This window comes from Trachymyrmex cornetzi, unplaced genomic scaffold, assembly GCF_001594075.2.
Source record: "Trachymyrmex cornetzi isolate Tcor2-1 unplaced genomic scaffold, Tcor1.1 scaffold687, whole genome shotgun sequence".
Classification (NCBI taxonomy): Eukaryota; Metazoa; Arthropoda; class Insecta; order Hymenoptera; family Formicidae; genus Trachymyrmex; species Trachymyrmex cornetzi.
In genome coordinates this window covers 362,380-369,518 of record NW_017300011.1, presented here as the reverse complement: position 1 = coordinate 369,518, position 7,139 = coordinate 362,380, and positions in this window count along the sequence as shown.

The window sequence follows — 7,139 nt, the reverse complement described above, 5'->3', positions numbered from 1 at the left end:
TTTTTTTAAATCTAATTTAAACAATAATTTAATGTTTATTTTTGTAAAAGTATCGTTTTATTTAATTGCCAATGAACCAAAATTTAATGTAAGTACAGAAATATTCTGATCTCTTTAGTACTTTTGTTACAATTTTGTTTAAACGTTAGGAGGTACGGTATGGGCGACTTCCCCCTATATATTTTTTAATAATTTTTTAGTAATATACAAATTTTCTTAACAATAATTTTGTTGTTTATTGATAATGTAACACAGAATTAATAACCTTTAAGAACTATAATAATTAATTGATATCACGACTGCGGAAATTGTCTTGACACTTCTACAAAGTTTTATATTTCTTCGTCATTCATTGCACATCATTTTGCTTCTCTCGTTCTGCGTTTATTTCATACCGCTATACGTATCAGCGACCGTAAAAATCTCTTTTACATAATCCGCAAACGTTTTATTACGCTTTTGAAGCGCCACTTATTAACAGGTCTTTTCTCTCTTTTATCATATTTCTCAATCTAGTTTTCATCGCGCGACGGCTTTTCGCGTACGTGAAAAAACGTTGAAAAAAAGCTTACAGCGTTACGTATTTTAATAGCAGCGCTTTAAATTAGTATCTCAGTATTAAAGCGAACTCTCTCTATCGCCTCGGGTAGTTTTGCAACGAGGCATTAAATCGGACGTTGCAACGCGAAATTTCGTTTTGCAGAATTATACGGTGGATGTGCACTCGGAAGAATGCAGCCACGCGACGCGACGCTTGTGGCTGCGAACTATATCACGCTCACACTCTCTGTTCGAATGAGCTCCAATTTACTGATTAATTAATCTCAGTCTCAATTAACTGGACACAGAAGCAATAGCGAATAACGCACGATTTTCTCATATGTCTTTTGGTAACCAGATTTCGACGTAAATTATGGCCTGGTGGCATGGCAAAGCGGCGAGATCAGGATTATAACCAGAAAAAATGTTCATCCTGAAATACTTTTTTGATAGATTTATCTCGAGACTTAGACTATCTCAAGAAATACTGCCTTAAAAACAAAATAATGCTCGAAAGCCGTATTTTCGTCACAAAGAAAAATTATTAAATATTTACAAAATTTATATAATTCTTGTTATTATTAACTTGAATAATTAGTTAAGCAATTTAATTAATAAACAATAGTAAGTAAATATAATCGACTGGAAAATTTAGTACAAATAAACGAAGGATATTTGGCCGTATTTGTTCAAAGCTGTAGGTCTTGATGCCTAATAATATTTTTATGTGACTTTTTATAATTTTTAGTTCAGCTTGAACAGTAAATTGCGTGCTAATTATTTGTCTTGAAACACAGTTTTAAATTGAAGCTGGAGAACGTAACATCATAAATTAATTTGACAAAGCAGTTTATAATATTACTGATTGTAAAAAGTCAATAAATAATCAAATAATCGACGCAATTTGCTTGAACTGGAAAATTGTAAACATTCATATTAATATATTGTAAAAATATTATTAGATACCAAAATCAGCTTTGACCGAATATATTGTTTTCTTCGCTTATTTGAATTAAATTAATAATTGAAATTAATTAATTTTGTGAATTAAATTAAATTATTTATTATTAATATTATTATAATAGCGATTTATAATAATTTTTTAAGTTGTTGAATCAATTTTATATTTAATCGCACAGTTTTAGTCTGCCACAAATTATATAATTGACTATAATTACGTGGAGAAAAGCTGCATATAACCAAGTCCACCTTCTGCGCGACCGTAACGAAAATTAATTAAAATGGAAATCGCAAGAAGAAAGCTGCGGCGATGTGGATAACACATATCCGACACGTATGATCTCGGGATCTTCGTCTCTTTTAAAGACTGCACGGACGCGTTCCTAATGGCACGCCATTTAAACAATTGCGCGTTCGCGAAATAGCCGGACATTTACTTCGTGCTTCCTTACGTTTCTTCTTCTTCTTTTGCTCTTTCCTTGTTCTTCTTTAGATCTCTTAGGAACGGTTAAACTTATCGTGTACTAGGGATGGGAAAAATCGCGACATTAGAGCGACTAAAGATTGCTCTTCTCTCGTAATTTGGGGAAATGGAGGAAATTTTGTCATTTTTATTTCAGTTTAGAAAAAAATCGAAGATAATAATGAAATTTTAAATGATTAATTACAGACAATAAAGATTAGAATTGTTTTTTCAAAATGGACATGTATTTATAACAATAATGTATTTTATGTGCTATTATTTAAGCATGAAATATCGAAAAAAATGTAGAATTTAACTGTAGATATAATTATATATGAGTCGAAATTTTATGAGATAAAACTCGAACTGAAAGTTTTAAAGACATTAGTTCCTTATGTAGTACTATTAAACCCACGTGAGTTTCTCCGTTTAGCACCAAAATAAGCATTATTCAAATCGCGCAATTATAAACCGTCTGTACCTGCTTCCGTTAAATCTGCGAACGGGTGCACCGACGGTAGTAGAACCACGATAATTTCGCACTGTACTGCTAAGGTATTCCATATCTTTGAATAAATTTCGCGGATGTAATCCGCGTAAACGTAGACGACCGGTTTTAAGTGCTCCGGGCGGGCTCGTAGCCCGCGGAAATCGTTACGCGGTATTGTTAACGCGATGCATTCACACGCAGATCGCGAAACAAATTTGCACCCCGACGAGATTTGCCTCGATGCAATCGTTATCGACGCAACTGCATCGCATCGTAGAACGCCGACAGACTGTTTTCCAAAATCGATTATGCGTCTGTTACGTAGTTATGATGAGCTCCGGGAGACAGAACTTTGAACACATTTAGAATAGAATTAAAGATAGATAGCATTATTTGACAAAAATGGAAAATGCTTAATTTTTAAAATGTAATCAATTTTATAGAACATCTTAATCCTGTCCTATAAGTTAAACATATGGAACATTTAATGATTTAATAACGAAAATCGTAGCGGAACTTATTAACATTTCGTTAAAATAATTTATAGAAACATAATTGCGAGACACTAGACTGTTTTAATGTCCACACGGAAAAAAAAGATTTGCTAAAACAACTAAAAACTTCATTGATTTAGCAAATCTACAGCCATAATATATTAGGTGTTAAACTTAATTCTTGCCGTTTTTCGTCTCCAAAATTGATTTATTTCGAAAGGAAATACCTTAAAGTATTATTAATAAAGTATTATTAATTAGTAATAAAATAGAAAATAAAGGAAATTACTTTGATTAAAGTATTCATTCATCTTCCCTTCGAAATTAATTTTGGAGACGAAAAACGGCAGGAATTAAGTTTAACACCTAATAGGAACAGCTATTTTTCTATGTTAAAGTAGCAAAGTTGTGTAGTTGAATTAAATTAAAGATTGTAACTAATCATATTTGTTCTAATAGCATAGGAAATTTGTTAATACAGCAAAGATAATTTTCTGAAAAAATGAATCTATTATAAAAGTCAACATTTGTAACAAAACATGCTAACTAAAATAGCACATACTTTTGTTGCTATAATGAAGAAACTTATTACATTAACAATCTTCATTGTAGCAAAGAATTAGTTGCTCTAACAATTCAAGTTAATTAAGACAAATTCTGATAAATATATGATTTTTATTTTAATACAATAAAAAAAATGCAATTCTTGAATTATTGAATAATACAACAATAAACGTATATACAATTTTTATTTAAAGTGTTACTTAAACGTATTAAGCTGGATCTTCATAGTACGCAGAATGCGATTGCAAGGTTAGAACCTAATCTAACCTAATTATATGTCACATATAGGCTCTGAACATAAACACAGGAAGCACTAAAGTTAAATTTTCGCGTTCTACGTTCTGCGTCTTACGGCCGAAAACATGTTACGCAAGTCATACTATGTCTATAATTTTGCAACTTGAGACCCGCATTTAACATGCTATGTAGATTAAAATATGTATTGCAAATATATTAATTAGTTATTTCAACTGAACTAATTTGTTGCAATAACAATGATAATATTATCAAAGACGAGTTTGTTATATGAGCATACTGATGACTGCTTACAGACATAATTTCTATATTGAATCACCAAATTTTCTTAATTACAGATGTTGAATTCGCGTAGCAAGCTATAGCTTTGCTGAATCAGCAAATCTATTTTTTTCCGCGCAGAAAAGAATATTGAAAAGGTGCTGAAAGTTCTTAAAAAGTTTGTGACGTTTGGAAAACACCTAAAAAATTAAACGAGAATATTGAAATTTAGATAAGTATACAAGTATTCGTGCTTAATTTTCGAAGTGTTCCTAAAATGCTACGAACTTTTTAATAACTTTATCGCATCCAGGAGATCAAAATCTACAAAAAACATTATTTTTACTTACAAAATCTGCAAGAAATACTATTCTTTTTTACTTACATCTTTTTGGGCAAAAATCGGCCTTTTTTTGATATCTCTACTTAGTAGAGATTAAAATCGTATAATAAAGAATATAGGACTCATAATTTTAAAAAACAATACAAAGATTATAAAGGGCATATACGAGTCAATATTAACAATTCTGAATGTAAAAAGTTAAGACATAGAATATATTGCATTATTTAAATTCAAAAAGATGCATTATTACATTTATTTTATCTTATTTAATATCGTCGCTCTAAATTGTGAAAAGAATGATATGTGCTAAAATATTTAAAAATTTCGATACAAACCTGAAAATAATTTTATTAGATCATTAAAATAATTATATAGGAATCTCAAGTATGATGAGTAATATTGCTAAAAGATTTGCCATTCCAACAACCAGCATATCTACATAATCATTTTAATGGTCCAATACAATTATTTTCAGATCTGTATCTGGCTAAATTTGTAGATTTTAACAGAACCGTCTTTTCCGTCTGCTTTTCATAAGGAATCGTAAATTATATTTTTGCGTGTTTCAGACAGTTGGAATAAAACGTCGATGACGTAGATTGATTTCACAGGGAATTTTTCTAATTTTATTTTGATACGTCGCGTCGACCGTCACCCAACAAAAAGGCAAACTCTTGACACTTCGTTTGCCAATTCTCGCGGAAAATAGCGCAGGGCACACACGTCGCGCGACGTTTTTCTCGCCCTTTTCAGCATGCGCGGAGGTTACCGCAGAATTGGATCACGCGTCCGTTTTTTTACTTTTTATTTCTGTATCCGCGACGTGGCTTTCGCGATGCTAGGCACGCGTCACCGCTGAAAATCTCGTTTCGGAATCGATTAGAGTCCGCTGTGGAGGGGCCCGCCCGTAGTTTTTGCTACACTGCCCCTAAAAATGTCAGCGAAAATTAATCGTCCGTAAGGCAGTGGCAATAATCGTAAGCATCGTCGTTACTTTCCGAACTCTCGACCGTTATTGGCCCTCCGTCGTCCTGATCTTGCTGTGAGAACGTAGAAAAGGCCGATGAAACGTCGGGTGGTAACCTATGGTGTTAATCAAGCCTCTAAAAGTCTAAAGTTGCTTTCCGTGAACGTACTGAAGCGGTGCGAGACCGAGGATCGATCGAGTTGACAATATGAGCGTTGCAACGGAATGTCAAGGAAAATATAATTTCGTAATTGACTGAGAGATGCAGATGCATTATCCGATAAGTCTTTAAGTTCATCGATTACTTTATAGAATTAACTTTCACTCAAACTTCACGCGACTGCTATCGTTCCGACCACTTTTAAGTTTAAATTGGTTTCTAACTTTATACGTGCAAGATATCGCGCGTATATTTACGCCAAACTTTAATCTCTTTATTATTAAAAACTGCTCTATGTTATAGTAAGATCGTATTTGAAAATAAATTGTATTTCGGTAAGAATAAGAATTCAACCGATTTATATGAACACGTTACAAAAATATATGAAGATCCAAATACGGTCAAAGAGAGATAGATATTGGGATAATAATAATTGTACATATAAATTCTTAAGGGGTTCAAGTTACCCACCTGGAAAATAGGAAAGTTCCAGGTTTGACTCCTGAGTGAGGTAATATTTTTCGCAATTCTTTACAATAATTCCAACATCTAATTTTGATTTGGCGGTTCTTCATGTATCTCGGCATAAACTTGAGTATAAACTACACTGAAAGAAAAGATTGGCTGCTGCAGTAAATTAGATGGTAAAATATGGCATGGTATTTTTAATTGGTTGCTGCAGCCAATTGTTGGTTGTGTTAACCTATCCGCAATGTCAGTATAGGATTTCGATTGGCTAATACAACCAAAAATTGGTTGCTACTGCCAATTAAAAATGCTATGCCACATTGAACCATCTAATTTGCTGCAGCAACCAATCTTTTCTTTCAGTGATATTCAAAGTGGACAGAAATATCGTCCCAAGGTCAATAACGCATGAACGTGGCCTTATCACGTCGAGAATTTTTTCGTCCAGGCGGAATTTCATTTAATTAAAAGGATTCTTCATGCCTGCGTAATTCGGATAATACCGGCAAACATTCTGCCGATGGACGGCAGTAATCGAGGCTCGTCGTAATGCGAGCCTTAATCCCGGGGATAATCTCACGGACGGACTATACGTTCTATCTTCGAGATAACTGTCGCGTAATTCTGGTGAGTCCCGACGGAAAGATTAAAAACTTTCTCTTGGGCGAGTAGAGGAATCTCGCGTCGTCTGCGTTTTGCGAAATTCGTCAGACGCGATTAACCGAGAGGAAGCGAATAGTCGAAAACGCTCAATCGAGAAAAGGTGATTCATTGAACCGCGAATTGATCGAATAGCGCGTGAACAAGGTAGTCATAGAATACCGGCGATAGCTAAGAAAAAATTAAAATGATCCTTCCTTTGAAGGAAGAAAAATTATTCGCTGTGCTTGCTTGTTTATTAAAACGAATTTATAGAGTATTCAAAACCGCACGTGATAAAGTAGTATTTGAGTAAATTTTAATTTGAAATTCTGTAGAGATAAATCTGTGATGAGAACATTTTACAAGAATTTTAATTTTCTGATAAAACAAATATATTGAAACATGCTTCAAATTATATTTTAAAACTTTTTTAATTATATCGAAATTTACAGATTTTTATTTGTATTATAGAAAAATATTTAAATCATATATATCATTTTTAGAAATTAATTTTTAATGATATACAGGCTTT